A 16258-nucleotide genomic window follows, 5' to 3' on the forward strand; every position below is an offset into this window, starting at 1 on the left:
CACACATTCAGCAGTTGCAAGGTAATGTGCCATTGGGTGGGAATGGGGTTAGGGTTGATGGGAATGAAGGAAGAGTTGACCCAAGGTATAACTCCTGCACATTTACTTATCTGCCAAATACAGAAATTTGTTAAGTGTGTACAAGGAAATTTTCTAATTCACAATCAGGATGTACATACTGGCGAGGGTGCAAAAGCTAAGGGCCGGCAACCATAATTCTATTAACATTACAATTGTGATTGAAAATAATATGTCAGATCTAAAGGTTGAAGTTCTAAATTGGAGGAAGACGCAGGTATGAGGCAAGATCTTTCAAAACCTGATTGGGGGCAGATGTTCGCAGGTTAAAGGACTGCTGGAAAAAGGGAAGCCTTCAAATATGAGATAAGTAGAGTCCAGACACAGTATATTCCTGTTAGGGTGAAAGGAAAGGCTGGTAGGTGTAGGGAATGCTGGATGGCTAGAGAATTTGAGATTTTGGTTAAGATAAAGAAGGATGCATACGTCAGGTATCGACAGAGAGATCGAGTGAATCCTTAGAGTATAAAGGCAGTCCGAGTATACTTAAGAGAGAAATCATGAGGGCAAAAAGGGGACATGAGATAGCTTTGGCAAATAGAGTTAAGGAAAACCCAAAGGGTTTTTATAAATACGGTAAGGACAAAAGAATAGCAAGGGAGAGAATAGGGCCCCTCAACGATCAGAAAGGTGGCCTTTGTGTGGAGCTGTTGTACATCGGGTGGGGGTTGGGGGGGGGGGCGTGGATACTGAACGGATATTATGCATCAGTGTTTACTGTGGAGAAGAGCATTGAAGATATAGAATGTGAGAATGTAGATGGTGAAATGTTGAAAAATAGTCCATATTACAGATGATAAATTGCTGGATATCTTGAAATGCAGAAAAGTGGATAAATCCCAAGGACCTGATCAGGAGTACCCCAGAACTCTATGGGAAACTGGGGAAGTGATTGCTAGGCCTCTCAATGAGATATTTGTATCATCAATAGTCACAGGTGAGGTGCCGGAAGGCTAGAGGGTGGTTAAGGTGGTGCCACTATTTAAGAAAGGTGGTAAGGAAAAGCCAGGGAACTATAGACCGGTGAGGCAGACATCCGTGACGGGCAAGTTTTTGGAGAGATTCCTGAAAGATAGGATTTACATGTAATTGGAAAGGAAAGAATTGGTTAAGGATAGTCAGCATGGCTTTATGCTTGGGAAATCATGTCTCACGAACATGATTGAGTTTTTTGAAGAAATACAAAGTGGAATGATGGGTGCAGAGCGATGGACGTGATCTCTATGGACTTCAGGAAGGCGTTCATCAAGTTTCCTCATGGGAGACTGGTGAGCAAGGTTTAATCTCATGGCATGCAGGGACAACTAGCTATTTGGATACAGAACTGGCTAGGAGAAATAAGACAGAGGGTGGTGATGGAGGGTTGCTTTTCAGACTGAAGGCCTGTGACCAATGGTGTATCACAAGGATCGATGTTGGGTCCACTACTTTTTGTCATTTATATAAATGATTTGTATGTAAACGGAGGAGGTATAGTTAGTAAGTTTGTAGATGACACCAAAATTGGAGGTGTAGGGGACAGTAAAGAAGGTTACCTCAGATTACAACGGGACCTTGATCAGATGGGCCAATGGGCTGAGAAGTGGCAGATGGAGGTCAATGCAGATAAATATGAGGTGCTGAATTTTGGAAAAACAAATCAGAGCAGGACTTTTACATTTCATGGTAAGTTCCTTGGAAGTGTTGCTGAGCAAAGAAACCTTGGTTTTCAGGTTGATAGTTCCTTAAAAGTAGAGACGCAGGCAGATTGGATAGTAAAGAAGGCGTTTGGTGTGCTTTCCTTTGTTGGTCAGAGCATCGAGGATAGATGTTGGGAGCTTATGTTGTCACTGTACAGAACATTGGTCAGGCCACGTTTGGAATATTGCATGTAATTTTGGTCTGCTTCCTATCGGAAAGATGTTGTGAAACTAGAAAAGGTGCAGAAAAGATTTACAAGGATGTTGCCAGGGTTGGAGGGTTGAGCGAAAAAGCGAGGCTGAATAAGACTGTTTTCTCTGGAGCGTCGGAGGCTAAGGGGTGACCTTATAGAAGTTTATAAAATCATGAGGGATATGGATAGGGCAAATGGGCAAGTTCTTTTCCCTGGGATTGGGGAGTCCAGAACTAGAGCGCATAGTTTTAGGGAGGGGAGGGGAAACATATAGAAGGGACTTAAGGGGCAACCTTTTCCCGCAGAGGGTGATGCATGTACGGCATGAGCTGCTGGAGTAAGTGATGGAGGCTGGATAATTACAGCATTTAAAATGGATCTGGATGTGTATATGAATAGGAAGGTTTTATGGGGATATGCTGGCATATGGGACGAGATTAGGTTAGGATATCTGGGCTGCATGGACAAGTTGGACTGAAGGGTCTGTTTCCATGCTGTACATCTGTGTCACTCTGTGAGACTCCATGGGATTCTCTCGGAGAAAGTGAGGACTGCAGATGCTGGAGATCAGAGCTGAAAATGTGTTGCTGGAAAAGCGCAGCAGGTCAGGCAGCATCCAAGAAGCAGGAGAATCGACGTTTCGGGCATGAGCCCTTCTTTAGGAATTTTTATGTATAAACTATAAACATTCCATTAGTTAAATATTGTGAAGTGTGAACCCACTGTTTTCGTCCCCAAGTTCGACCTGAGCTCCCCCCTCCCCCATCCCAGTAACTCTGTTGACAGCCTTCATGTCACATTTAAAACTAGGATCAATAGATTCGTTGTCAGTCGGGGGATGAGCAGTTACAGGAAAAGGGCAGGAAAATGCATGTGGAGAATGTCAGATCAGCCACAATCCTATTGAATGGAGAAGCAGGCTCAAGGGGTTGAATGGCATTTTCCTGTTCCTATTTCTTATGGTTCCCGAGCCCTTACTTCTGAAACAGCGTCCTGGCTTCAGTATGTGCCTTTACCGAGAGTGCTGATGTTCCCTTGTGTAATATCAACAACTTAGCAGCTGCTGAAACCTCTTGCTCCTTTGTTACCTCTCAACACAATAAGCCAATGTGTTCAGGGGAGGTGATGGCCGACTTTATTGTCACCAGACTATTCACCCAGGTAATGTTCTGACTTGGGTTCAAAACCTGTCACGGCAGATGGTGGAATCTGCATTCAATATAAATCTGGAATTAAGAGTCTAACAATAAAACTGTTGTGGTTTGTCGTAAAAACGTATCTGGTTTCCTGCTGCGAAACGTGATCTGATCTGATCTACATGTGATTTCAGATCCACTGTCAGCTGATTGAATCTTCACTGCCCTTTCAGTCAATTCTGAAAACTAACCTTTTTTAACTATGATGTTGCCAGAATGATTGAAAGACGGCATAGGCTGGGACTTTTTTTGACTGGCGAGTAGAAGGTTGAGGGTGGAGGTTATGGAGGTTTATGAAGTCATGAGGGATAAAGATAAGTTGAATAACCAGTGTCTTTTCCCGAAGGGTAGGGACATTTAAAATTTGGGAGTATATTTTTAAGATGAGAGGGAAAAGATTTAAAAAGGACAGAAGGTGGCAACGATTTTTACATTGAAGGTGGTTCGTGTGTAGAATGAACTGTCAGAGGAAGTGCTGGATGCAGGTCATGTTACAATATTTAAAATTATTTGGATAAGTACATATGAGTCAAACACAGGCAAGTGGGTCTAATCTTCCCCCAGATATTCAAAGGGACAGCCAGTCAGAGGGGGGCAGGGCCACGCCTATCGTTGTTGTGTGGCATGTGTGACAGCTGCAACAAGACGTCGCAACTCCTGTGCTCAATGCTCTGACCAATGAAAGCAAGCATGCCAAAAGCCTTCTTCACCACCCTGCCTACCCACGACTCTATTTTCTAGAAGCTAATAACCCGCAACCCTAGATCGCTCTCAGTTCTGGTCCCCTTGGTGTTCTGACTTCTGACTTCTTCAACTCTGGATTTATGTTGAACTTGATGGGATACTTTGTCCAACTCAGCATTTGTAAACAGTATCGCTCGGAGGGATTCATTTGAAACTTTTGAGGAGGTGAGCTCAACAAGATTGAACTATTCAAAGTTACTTGGACTCTATTTTAAAGTTACATCAGGACCAGTAGTCAGAGACACGTACAGCATGGAAACAGGCACTTCGATCCAACTTGTCCATGCTGACCTGATATCCTAAATTAATCTAGTCCCATTTGACAGCACCTGACCCATATACTCTGGCAGCTCATTTCATATATATACCACCCTCTGCAAGAAGAAGTTGTCCATTTAATAGATTTTGCCTCTTAACCGAAACCTCTGCCCTCTAGTTCTGGACTCCCCCATCCCAGGGAAAAGCCCTTGTCTATTACCCTGTCCATGCCTCTCATGATTTTGTAACCTCTATTAGGTCACTCCTCTGCCTCTGATGATCCAGTGAAAACAGTCCCAGACGATGCAGCCTCTCCCTGTAGCTCAAATCCTCCAAACCCCTGCAATATTCCCGTAAATCGTTTCTCATAGAGTAGTCAACGTTTCAGTCCTGAAGAAGGGTTAATACCCAAAACGCTGACTACTCCACATTCTGGTGCTGCCTGGCTTGCTGTATTCTCCCAACCTCCTGCTTCGGCATGCAGTATGTAGTGGCTTAGTGTTTTCCACTTCATCCTCATCGTGCCGGGGGCCCAGGTTTGATTGCAGCCTTGGGTGACTGTATGTGAGGAGTTTGCACTTTCTCCCAGCGTCTGCGTGGGTTTTCTCTGGGTGATAATGTTTTCTTCCATACACCAAAGATGTGCATGTCTTTGGCCATGCTTCCTTGCCCGTAGAGGTAGGTACATTAGGCAGAGGGAAATGGGTCTGGATGGGTTACTCTTCGGAGTGTCGGTGTGGACTTGTTGGGACAAATGGCCTGTTTTCACACTGAAGCTAATCTCATCTGCGCTACTTTTGTCACTAACGAATGACAGAGTAGACTCGACGGGCCGAATGGCTTAACGTCTGCTCCGATGGTCTTGCGGTCTTAGGTTTCTCTGGATCATTTCATTTGGCAATGAGCAGTACCAGGCTCATTGAGCAGCAATGTTCACTGAAAGCAAAGCTCAAAGTATGGTTGAACTCCTACAATGTGGAAACAGGTCCTTCAGCCCAACACATCTGCACTGATCTTCTGAAGAGTAACCCAGTCAGATCCATTTTCCTACCCTCCCTAAATTGCACACAGACCCCAAAGGGTGGAATTATTCCTGGGTTCCTGGTGCCATGAGGCAGCAGTGCAACTCTGAGCCACCATGGGGTTGTGGTTGTGGGGTGTAGGGGACACAATTGCAGTCCAGCAGAAAACAAAACAACCCATCTACTCTCCCACTGCACCCACTGTCAGGACTGGCAGGATGTTCAGTCCTGGGGGGGGGTGACCCAAAGCAACGTCACCCGTGGGTTCTGATTGCTGGGAGCGTTGGTGCCCCTGCTGGTGCTTCCGCAAGTTGCAAGAAAATATGAACCTCTTCCCACACTCGGGCGAGCTGAAGGGCCTCTCCCCAGTGTGGACACGCTGGTGCTTCAGCAGGGCGGAGGAATTGCTGAAGGTCTTCCCGCACTCAGGGCAGCAGAATGGCCTCCCCCCCTCCGACACCGCTCTCCGCCCCCACAACCCTCCCCCTGGGTGGATTGGTTGGTGCTTCAGCAGTGTGGAGGAGCGGGTAAAGCCCTTCCCACACCCCGGGCAGGACAACGGCTTCTCCCCGGTGTGGACGGACTAGTTTCTTAGCAGGGCGGAGGAATTGCTGAAGGCCTTCCTGCACTTAGGGCAACTGAGCGACATCTCATCGATGTGGACCTATCAATGGGCCATCACGTCGGAAGAAAGAGCAAAGCCCTCCCTGAGCTCTGGGCAGAAGAACGGCCTCTCCTCAGTGTGGACCCACTGGTGTCTCTGCAGGTGGGAAGAACTGCTGAAGGCCATCTCGCACTTGGGGCCAGAGAACAGCCTTCCCCAGTGTGGACCAACTGGTGCGTCAGCAGGGCAGAGGCCTCCCGCACTCAGGGGAGCAGAAGGGCTTCTTCCCCTCTGTTTGCCCATTACTGCTTCAGAACCCTTTCAAATTTCACAATATCGTTCTGAGAGGAGGGAGACCAGAATTGCACACAATATTCCAAAAGTGGTCTAACCAATGTCCTGTACAGCCACAATATAACTTCCCAACTCCAATACTCAGTCAGAAGATTGCAAAAGCTTTCAAAACCCACAAAAAACAAACAGGAAAGAATGGAGGGAAAAATCGAATGTTTGAGAGTCAGCTTGGAAGCATCAATGAGAAATCGGCGTACTGGGTTTATTGGGTACCCATTCTCCTTAAATACACTATATACGTATTTCTCTTCTGTTCTTCATAGTTTCTCTGTGCTGCAGTGTGTAGTGGCTGGTTGAAATAATGTCCTGATGCAGCTTCGTTTGTGTGTGTTGGGATGATTGCTTCTGTGGTTAAGTATTTGGTTTGTGTGTGTTGTTTTTCTGTAGATGCTAGTTTGAAGCTCCCCATTGACTGTTTGCTCTACTGTGACATCTAGGAATGGCACTTTGTTGTTGTTCTCCTTCTCTTCAAACCAGGAGCCCCCCTCAGGCCATAGTCTCACGACTTGGAACATCAATATACAGACTTGTCAAAGGCCTCCGTAGAAGGCTAAAACACCAAGTCGAAGATTCACACAACTCTATTTACTCCATCCAAGAATTCCTGAACACCAAAGACACTAAGATCGAAGAGAATGGAATAATGATGTCCTTTGACATAACAGCCCTGTTCAATCCATTAACATCAACGTAGCCAAAGAAAACTGAAGACACTACTCGAACAACCAAAGACACAAACACAGCATCAACTTCATCAGCAAAGATAGCACTGTCAACTTCATGGAACTGTGCCTTACCACCCACTTCATATTCAGTAACAAGCCCTACAAACAAATCAACGAAACACCCATGGAACCACCAATATTAGTATTCCTAGCAGAAGCAATAATGCAGAGACTCGAACAAACAGCCCTTTCGATGATCCAACCCAAACTTTGGGTCCCCTACAGCAATGACACTTTTGTCATCAAAAAATGAAACAAATTAGAGGAAACCTACAACACCATCAACAATATCCTGACTGGCATAAAATTCACAAAAGAGGAGAACAACAACAAAGTGCCATTTCTACATGTCACAGTAGAGTGAACAGTCAATGGTAAATTCAAAACAGCGTCTACAGGAAAACAACGCACGCGAACCAAGAAATTAACGACAGAAGCAATCATCCCTACACATGCAAACAAATCTGAATCAGGACACTATTTCAACGAGCCATGGCACACAGCTGCACCGAGGAACGACGAAGATCAACAAATAAACGAGCCGAGTATTTTAGAAGCACGGGCAACGTAGGAAACCCCTGAAAACTGCTTCCCTGACCGGGAATCGAACCGGGGCCACGGCGGTGAAAGCGCCGAATCCTAACCACTAGACCACCAGGGAGACACAAGCAAACGCTGACAGCTCTACCAAAAGTTTCTTCCCTGCCCGGAAATCAAATCTGGGCCACGGTCGTGAGAAGGCGTTCACCTGTGTATCCAACAATGTCATTTCTTGTATCCATTGCTCCTGATGCGGTCTCCTCTACATTGGGGAGACTGGAGACTCCTCGCAGTGCCAAGTCACAGCGCTTGAGGGAACATCTCCCTCCCCACCTATCCGCTCCACCCTACTCTCTGGCCTGTCACCTCCATCCCCACCCCCATTCACCTATTGTACTCTTTGCTACCTTTGGCCCAGCAACACCCGATTTATCTTTCCACACTGGAGGCGTCCTGCCTTAATTCCTGATTAAGGCCTTTTACCCGAAACGTCGATTTTACTACTCCTCGGAGGCTGTCTGACCTGCTGTACTTTTCCAGCACCACTCTGATCTAAACTCTGGTTTCCAGCATCTGCAGTCCTCACTTTTGACTCACCAATAAACTCAGTGTGACGATTTCACATCAACAAACGGACACAAGCAGACACAACGTCGACAGAAACACTAACCACATTACTTTACATTAAAGACATCTGTGAAATGATGTCAAGACAACTCAATCCTCTCAGCATCATGGTCGCCCACAAACCTACCAACACACTTAAACAGCGGCTAATGAACCTGAAACACCCGATACAAACACCCAGCGAACGAATGTTATTTAAAAAATACCATACAAGGATATATATACATGAACTCTGCCGCACAGTTCTCTGAGGCAAGAAATGCTGGGATGAGATAATGAAGATTATTTCAGCCAAGACGAATCGGCACTGACTGGACAGCCATTTAAAATCAACGCTGTCAGCCCAGGATGGAAGACCCGAAGGGATGAACAGTTTTCTTATTTCCTGAAGATTTACAAAGCTGAGACTGGGTTTTGGTGGTTGTTCCCTTTCCACTCCCAGGAGCCGCAGTGGTTGGGGCGGTGAGTTGGGGAAAGTGAAATGTGCCCGTGAGCAGCGTGTGGGGCTATTTCAGCTTCCCCTCCTCTGACAGCGCTATGACTTTACTCTGATGTTCTCAGGGGCACTTCCCGACGCGAGACAGTGAAGAGTCTCGTTCCTGCAGATCAGCAATTCAAACCATATGCCGGCATCAGGACAATGCGAAAGATTAATTGGGGTGTGTGAAGAAGCTGTGAGCTACATTTCAAACAGGTAGGTGGAGTCAGATGCGTCATCCATTGCGCCCCGTCACTGTGCGGACCTGACGCCGCCATGCTGCAGAGTTCTGACGTTAACACGGACATGCGCAGCATTGGGAACATTCACAAGAGGAACAGCCAAAGATAATCACCGTTACTGCTTCCCTTCCATAGTCCCAACTTTGTGAAGCACTATCTTTCACTGGCAAATAAAACACATTAATCCTCAGGTGCCGACTTCACTTCGATCACGACTTCACACCCCAAACTGTTCTCGTCTCATTTCCAAATACTTGGCTCAGAGCTTCAAAAAATGTTCTGTGGGTATCTGATTGTTCCACCCTGTCAGGCAGTGGGTTGCAGATTCCCGACCAGGCCCAATGTGATTGAAATATTTCAACTCCTCCACTGAGTTGCATCTTTAAACAAATCGTGGAGCAATCTCCCTTTCCTTTTTACGACATTTCTCAACTGTAGTCGGCAGGGTTCACACCTGCGTGGGGAAAGCGCAATGGATTTCATCTCCATCGCACTCACCAATCGGCCCATCAATACAGAACCACACTGACAGCTTCATTTCCCAGGTCTCTCTGCCTGTGGAGCTGAGAAAGAGGGAATCATTACAGAGTTTGATTGAATCCAATCACTTCGCAATATTCGAAATGGTTAAATATCTGCAAATGGCGGGTCTGGGTGTTTCATCACGAAAGATGACGTGGACCTAGTCAGCAGGTTACCACCCTGGGCGGGGAGCCCCACAGGATCTCTACACCAACACGTTAACTGTTCGGCGACAACTACACGCCCAAAGTTGTGGTCTAAACTTTCTCATGGAAGAGTTCTAACAGGAAAGGTGAGTATTGGGCTTGTCCTGTCCGCGCCATAACCCCAACGGTTCCTGCTCCCCTGGATTTGATCAGGACAGAGGAGGCTGATGGGAGATCGAATTGAACTAAACACATTGATAGAGATAGGGCGGGTGGGAAGGATCCATTCCCATGCGTAGAGAGATTAATAATCAGGACCGAAAATAAGGAGCCACTTCAAGAAATTTGGGGTTCATTCAGCAAAGCTAATGTAGAACTGTTCACAGAAAATTGTGATGAAAGTCTCTCGAGTTATTTTGACGAGAAGTGTTGATGATGCTAATACAATCGATAGGATGAACGTAGATTGGTCAATGTATTTGGTGACAGTTCTGTTCTAGCCCTGTGAGGGAAACCTGGATCTGAAGGAGCATAAGGGACATTAACAACATCGATCTGAAATTGGACACGTGACAAGGAACAGAGCCATCATTAACAGTTGGCTTTTGAACTGGAGAGGGTTTCTCGTGAAATTAGCTTGAGGCTTGAGGTATGCAAGGTCAAGATAATTTAGGTAAAACACGGAAACGCTATCCTCATTAGCAGACAGTGAAAGGATTACAAGACACAAATTAAACATTTTCGACAAGTGATACAGGGAATTGGGAAGATAAGTATTATAAACTGTGAACAGCAAAGTTCTGGAGCACAACACTTACATTCAAAGACCGAAAACATCCAGGTCCTGATTAATCAGATTGCATTGTGGTGCTTTTTTGCAAAACATCCACTTGCAATGTCCTACAAAAGGTTGACAAAACCCATCGCTGTCAGCCCAGGATAGAAAATCCGAAGGGATGAACGTTTGCTGATTTTCTGAAGATTCACAGAGCTTAGACTGGGTTTTGGTGATTGTTTCTTTTCAACTCCCAGGAGCCGCAGTGGTTGAGGCGTTGAGTTGGGGAGAATAAAATGTGCCCGTGAGCAGCGTGTGGGGCTATTTCAGCTTTTCCTCATCTGACTGCGCTGTGAGTTGACTCCGATGTTCTCAGGGACATGTACTGACGCGAGACAGTGAAAGTATACTCATTCCCGCAGGTCGGGAATTCAAACCGTATGCCGGCTTCAGGACAATGAGAAAGATTAATTGGGGTGTGTGAAGAAGCTGTGAGCTGCATTTCAAACAGATAGGTGGAGTTTGGTGCGCCAGGCCCTGTGCGCATCTAACGCCACCATGCTGCAGATTTCTGACATTAACACGAACATGCGCAGCAATGGGAACATTCACAATGTGAACAACCAAAGATAATCACCGTCACTGATTCCCTTCCACAGGCCCAACTTTGTGAAGCAGTATCTTTCACAGGCAAAGGAAACACCCTTGTCCTCAGGTGCCTGCTTCATTTCGATCACGATTTCAAGCACCTCACTGTTCTAGTCTCATTTCCAAACACTTTGCTCATAGCCTCCAAAGAAGCTCTGCGGGTATCTGCTTGTTCCACCTGAACAGGCAGTGGGTTGCAGATTCCCACCAGTCCCAATTTGAGTGAAATATTTTTCCCCCTCCACTGATTTGAATCTTAAAGAAGAAGCCGGGGAGCAAGCTCCCTTTCTTTTCGACGACATTTCTCATTTTGTACTCGGCAGGGTTCACACCTGCTTGGGGAAACCGCAATGGATTTCATGTACATCGCATTAACCACTCGGCCCACGAATACAGAACCACACTGACAGCTTGACTTCCCAGGTTTGTCTGCCTGTGGAGCTGAGAAAGAGTGAATCATCGCAGAGTTTGTTTGAATCCAATCACTTCGCAGTGATTCGAAAGGGTTAAATATCTGCACATGGTGTTTGCAGATATTTCGGTGTTTCTCCCGAAAAGATGAAATGAACGTTCAGTGAGAAATTGCAGGAGGAACTGAGAAGGTCAGGCAACATCTGTGGAAAGTGAATCGGAGGCAACATTTCAGAATTTTGTTTTCTCCGACAGGTACTGTCAAACCTGCCGAGTTTCTCTTTTGGTCTCATCTTCTCAGCATACGCAGTCCCTTACGTGAGACATTCAGTCAATTCGAAACCCCTTTTGGAGAAGATTTCCGTTTGGGGAACATTTTCCTGACTCCATTAAAAGCGCACAGCATCGAAGCCAAAGGAGAACAGCGAACACCCCGCCCCTCAGTGGGCTCGAACCACCAACCTTTCGGTTAACAGCCAAACACGCTGACCAATTGCGCCACAGAGACAGGCGCGGACGTGGACTGCACCATCGCCTCGTGATTTTATAATTCAGACTCCCCGTCTAGAATTACAATTGTCGTCTATCAGTTTTACTTTTTTATAATCAAGCCTGGGAGATGTGTTGTGGAGATACCGGGGACAGTCTGCAGACACATCCATGTCACGAGGAACTAGCTTTCTTACTCCGGGGCCGTCGCCCTTCCAGCCTTTCAGTGTTTTGCCTGTTCCCGAGTTCTCTCATTGGCTCGGAGGGGAGAAGGGGTTTGAATTCCTGTTGTGCAGGAACGACAATTCTTTCAATGTCTCAGATCAGTTCATGTGCCGAGAACATCAGAGTCAACCTCCCGGCCTCTTCAACAAGGGGACGGTGTCTGGACTGTCGGACAGGTCATCTTTCATTCTCCTCTAAATCCGCTTCCCAACGAGTTTCTAAACGTTCACAAAGCTGGAGACTGGGATTTCTGTTTTGCTTCATGAACATTTGAACATTTTTCCATTTTCTAACTGACAATGTTTTGCCAAAATCGCTTCCCAATTGTACACCTTGCCTCATGTCCAGGGATGAGGAATTTACATTTTGGGCGGACATTCCCAAGGTTGAGAATGTTCGCTTTGGAGTAAAGAAGGATAAATTGAGATTTCCTGGGGCTGTTGGTCAAGATGGGAGAAGAAGCGGTGGGAATGGGCAGATTAATGTTCAGAAGAACCAATTGCCACTGACCAGAGTCAGTTACCAGAGGACAGGGATTGAAGTTCTTGAATGAAAAGCAGCACTTGTGACTAATAAACACAGAGAATACTGCAGAATGTCAACAGGTCGAGCAGCATCTGTGGAAAGGGAAACAGAGCTGACGTTGTGAGTCTGGTACGTTGTTTGTTCAGAACCCGAGTTTCCTGCATGGCAATCAATTCCCAGACATGAGAAAACGGGACTTTATTGAGACGGGTTTTGTGAAGTTTGAGGGATAATGCAACCAACAGGAAGTCATTTAAAATCGCCAGCGAAGAAAGCAGAGCCAGCAGGTTACCACCCTGGGTGGGGGAGCCCCAAAGGATCTCTACGCCAACACCTTAAGTGTTCGGCCACAACTACACGCCCAAAGTAGAGGTCTAAACTTTCTCATGGAATTGTTCTAACAGGAAAGGTGAGTATTCGGATTGTCCTGTCCGAGCCATAGCCCCAACGTTTCCTGTTCCCCTGGATTTGATCAGGACAGCGGAAGCTGATGGGAGATCGAATTGAACTGCACACATTGATGAGAGATCGAGCGGGTGGGAAGGTTCCATTCCCATGCGTAGAGAGATTAATAATCAGGACCGAAAATAAGGAGCCACTTCAAGAAGTATGGGGTACATTCAGCAAAGCTAATGTAGAACTGTTCACAGAAAATTGTGATGAAAGTCTCTCGAGTTATTTTGATGAGAAGTGTTGATGATGCTAATACAATCGATAGGATGAACGTAGATTGGTAAATGTATTTGGTGACAGTCCTGTTCTAGCCCTGTGAGCGAAACCTGGATCTGAAGGAGTATAAGGAACATTAACAACATCGATCTGAAATTCGACACGTGACAAGAAACAGAGCCATCATTAACTTTTGAACTGGAGAAGGTTTCTTGTGAAATTAGCTTGAGGCTTGAGGTATGCAAGGTCAAGATATTTTAAGTAAAACACGGAAACGCTATCCTCATTAGCAGACAGTGAAAGGATTACAAGACACAAATTAAACATTTTCGACAAGTGATACAGGGAACTGGGAAGATAAGTATTATAAACTGTGAACAGCAAAGTTCTGGAGCACAACACTTACATTCAAAGACCGAAAACATCCAGGTCCTGATTATTCAGATTGCATTGTGGTGCGTTTTTGCAAAACATCCACTTGCAATGTCCTACAAAAGAGTGACAAAACCCATCCCTGTCAGCCCAGGATAGAAAATCCGAAGGGATGACCGTTTGCTGATTTTCTGAAGATTCACAGAGCTTAGACTGGGTTTTGCTGATTGTTTCTTTTCCACTCCCAGGAGCCGCAGTGGTTGAGGCGTTGAGTTGGGGAGAATAAAATGTGCCCGTGAGCAGCATGTGGGGCTATTTCAGCTTCCCCTCATCTGACTGCGCTGTGAGTTGACTCCGATGTTCTCAGGGACATTTACTGACGCGAGACAGTGAAAGGATTCTCATTCCCGCAGATCGGGAATTCAAACCGTATGCCGGCTTCAGGACAATGAGAAGAATAATTGGGGTATGTGAAGAAGCTGTGAGCTGCATTTCAAACAGGTAGGTGGAGTCAGATGCATTATCCATTGCGCCCCTGCCCTGTGCGTATCTAACGCCACCATGCTGCAGAGTTCTGACGTTAACACGGACATGCGCAGCAATGGGAACATTCACAAGGTGAACAACCAAAGATAATCACCGTCACTGATTCCCTTCCACAGGCCCAACTTTGTGAAGCAGTATATTTCACTGGCAAAGGAAACACCCTTGTCGTCAGGTGCCTGCTTCATTTCGATCACGATTTCAAGCACCTCACTGTTCTAGTCTCATTTACAAACACTTTGCTCATAGCCTCCAAAGAAGCTCTGCGGGTATCGGCTTGCTCCACCCGAACAGGCAGTGGGTTGCAGATTCCCACCAGTCCCAATTTGAGTGAAATATTTTTCCCCCTCCACTGATTTGAATAGAACATAGAGAACATAGAACATAGAACAATACAGCACAGAACAGGCCCTTCGGCCCACGATGTTGTGCCGAACTTCTATCCTAGATTAAGCACCCATCCATGTACCTATCCAAATGCCGCTTAAAGGTCGCCAATGAATCTGACTCTACCACTCCCACGGGCAGCGCATTCCATGCCCCCACCACTCTCTGGGTGAAGAACCCACCCCTGACATCTCCCCTATACCTTCCACCCTTCACCTTAAATTTATGTCCCCTTGTAACACTCTGTTGTACCCGGGGAAAAAGTTTCTGACTGTCTACTCTATCTATTCCTCTGATCATCTTATAAACCTCTATCAAGTCACCCCTCATCCTTCGCCGTTCCAACGAGAAAAGGCCGAGAACTCTCAACCTATCCTCGTATGACCTACTCTCCATTCCAGGCAACATCCTGGTAAATCTTCTCTGCACCCTCTCCAAAGCTTCCACATCTTTCCTAAAGTGAGGCGACCAGAACTGCACACAGTACTCCAAATGTGGCCTAACCAAAGTCCTGTACAGCTGCAACATCACCTCACGACTCTTGAATTCAATCCCTCTGCTAATGAACGATAATACTCCATAGGCCTTCTTACAAACTCTATCCACCTGAGTGGCAACCTTCAAAGATCTATGTACATAGACCCCAAGATCCCTCTGTTCCTCCACCTGACCAAGAACCCTACCATTAACCCTGTATTCCGCATTCTTATTTGTTCTTCCAAAATGGACAACTTCACACTTGGCAGGGTTGAACTCCATCTGCCACTCCTCAGCCCAGCTCTGCATCATATCTAAGTCCCTCTGCAGCCGACAACAGCCCTCCTCACTGTCCACAACTCCACCTATCTTTGTATCATCTGCAAATTTACTGACCCACCCTTCGACTCCCTCATCTAAGTCATTAATAAAAATTACAAACAGCAGAGGACCCAGAACTGATCCCTGCGGAACTCCACTTGTAACTGGACTCCATGCTGAATGTTGTGCCCCTGTTCAAAAAAAAAAAAAAAAAAAAAAAAAAAAAAAAAAAAAAGGGAATAGGAATCTTAAAGAAGAAGCCGGGGAGCAAGCTCCCTTTCGTTTCGACGACATTTCTCATTTTGTACTCGGCAGGGTTCACACCTGCGTGGGGAAACCGCAATGGATTTCATGTACATCGCATTAACCACTCGGCCCACGAATACAGAACCACACTGACAGCTTGACTTCCCAGGTTTGTCTGCCTGTGGAGCTGAGAAAGAGTGAATCATCGCAGAGTTTGTTTGAATCCAATCACTTCGCAGTGATTCGAAAGGGTTAAATATCTGCACATGGTGTTTGCAGATATTTCGGTGTTTCTCCCGAAAAGATGAAATGAACGTTCAGTGAGAAATTGCAGGAGGAACTGAGAAGGTCAGGCAACATCTGTGGAAAGTGAATCGGAGGCAACATTTCAGAATTTTGTTTTCTCCGACAGGTACTGTCAAACCTGCCGAGTTTCTCTTTTGGTCTCATCTTCTCAGCATACGCAGTCCCTTACGTGAGACATTCAGTCAATTCGAAACCCCTTTTGGAGAAGATTTCCGTTTGGGGAACATTTTCCTGACTCCATTAAAAGTGCACAGCATCGAAGCCAAAGGAGAACAGCGAACACCCCGCCCCTCAGTGGGCTCGAACCACCAACCTTTCGGTTAACAGCCAAACACGCTGACCAATTGCGCCACAGAGACAGGCGCGGACGTGGACTGCACCATCGCCTCGTGATTTTATAATTCAGACTCCCCGTCTAGAATTACAATTGTCGTCTATCAGTTTTACTTTTTTAT

At 46.1% G+C, this 16258-nt stretch overlaps 1 non-coding gene across 1 annotated transcript; it reads right to left on the reverse strand.

Moving 5' to 3' along the window:
• Positions 1-7443: 7443 nt before the first annotated feature.
• trnae-uuc (transfer RNA glutamic acid (anticodon UUC)) lies at positions 7444-7515 on the reverse strand. The gene has a single exon. It is a non-coding gene; the product is annotated as a tRNA-Glu (tRNA).
• Positions 7516-16258: the final 8743 nt, after the last annotated feature.

The sequence above is a fragment of the Chiloscyllium punctatum genome, chromosome 36, assembly GCF_047496795.1.
Source record: "Chiloscyllium punctatum isolate Juve2018m chromosome 36, sChiPun1.3, whole genome shotgun sequence".
NCBI lineage: Eukaryota > Metazoa > Chordata > Chondrichthyes > Orectolobiformes > Hemiscylliidae > Chiloscyllium > Chiloscyllium punctatum.